This window comes from Populus euphratica, unplaced genomic scaffold (genome assembly GCF_000495115.2).
Source record: "Populus euphratica unplaced genomic scaffold, PopEup_1.0 scaffold599.1, whole genome shotgun sequence".
Taxonomy (NCBI): Eukaryota; Viridiplantae; Streptophyta; class Magnoliopsida; order Malpighiales; family Salicaceae; genus Populus; species Populus euphratica.
The window spans coordinates 34264-36146 of record NW_011500253.1 but is presented as its reverse complement, the minus strand read 5'-3'; positions in this window follow the sequence as shown (position 1 = coordinate 36146).

The window sequence follows — 1883 nt, the reverse complement described above, 5'->3', positions numbered from 1 at the left end:
TAGCTCCAGATATGACCCAATTACTGAACAGTGTTTCGATTTGGATTGCACCGACATCTCTTTTCTAATTTTGGTCATCTCTTTGCCCTTGCAATTTAAGTTCTTAAAGTCATCAATCAATCCTTTTATTTATGTGATAGGCCTACATTTAAAATGAACATTTACCATAAATTAAAGGTATCTTATATTATTAGATATATTATTATAAAACATGCGTTAGTTAAGGAGTTATTGATACTTCAAGTGCAAAATGATGATATAAAACCATGATAAAAATGCACTTTTAAGTACTAATCATATTCTTAGATCAATGTAGTGCTTTATCATGATTTTGGAATTATGTGTTTGAATCTTCAGTCTATCTCATCAATCGGATGCCTATACCTGTTCTTGAAAATCAATCTCCCTTTGAATGTATGTTTAATCGTACTCCTGATTATGATTTTCTATGTACTTTTGAGTGTCTTTATTTTTTGTTTTTGTATCTATGTCATGCTTATAAATTGGATTTTCACTCCTCTCTTTATGTGTTCTTAGGCTATAGTTCCTCGCACCTTGGTTATCGTTGTCTCGATTTCTCCTCTCAATGTATATGTCTTCTGTCATGTTTTCATGAAAATGTGTTTTCTTTTGCAGATTCTGAACAGCTAGCATGACCCCCAGCCATTTCCTCACAGCCCACAAACTTGCCAACCTTGATCACCCCCCAGGATTTTCTCCTGGATAACCTACAAAATGCCTCATCTAGTAGCTCTACCACACCTCTAGCACCTCCCAAACAGCCCCACCATCCCCCACCCCTGTTTTCCACCATAGTAGTGCCAACCAACTTTACCCTTATGTCACCATTTGCATGTTTCTCTAATGATCATTTTGCAGGAACAGGTTCACCTCCTTCAAGGTCGTATATTTCCATGTCTGTTATTGCACCTACGTCTACTTCTATAGCAAACTCTCCTACCTCTACTGTTGTGAGCTCCAATCCTTCCTCTACTTCTTCTCAAGGTTTGTAACTTTGTGTTAATCTCTCATCTTATCCTTTTTAGCAACTCCCTAGTTTAAATCTTTTTACCCCTTGATCTATTACTTATTAGCACTCAATGGTTCATCATCCACGGTTGCTGAAGACTGTTTTTCTAGTAGCGTTTACCGCAGCCTTTGCTGCACCTAACTGTCGGGTACTCTCTTCTCCTGCTTGTGAGCCCTTTACATTCTCTAATGCTAATAGGTATGAGGCGTGGCATGCTGCCATGTGTGGTGAAATGCAGGTGATTAGTACTTAAAAGTGTATTTTTATCATGGTTTTATATCATCATTTAGCACTTGAAGTATTAATAACTCCTTAACTAAAACATGTTTTATAATAATATATCTAATAATATAAGATACCTTTAATTTGTGGTAAATATTCATTTTAAATACAGACCTATCATATAAATGAAAGGATTGATTGATGACTTTAAGAACTTAAATTGCAAGGGCAAAGAGATGACCAAAATTAGAAAAGAGATGTCGGTGCAATCCAAACCGATGTCGGTGCAATCCAAACCTAACCGGAACATTGTTCGGTAATTGGGTCATATCTGAAGCTATAGATCTTAGATTTAGGTATACTTTATATGTATGGAAAGGTAAGACATAGGCCTACAACTTTCATATGGAGCCCAAGATCTAAAAAGGCCATTTTCAAGTCCAAATTGTAGCAACAACAAAGAAGCCCGAATCTGTCCTCCAGCCCGAGAATTGTTCAGTATTTTGGCCATATCTGGAGTTCTAGAAGTCCAAATAAGCTGAATGTTTGAGACAAGAAAGCTGAGACAATTGCTTACAACTTTCATGTTTTCAAGTGGCTCCAATTTTGATGTTATCAATGACGTTTTGGG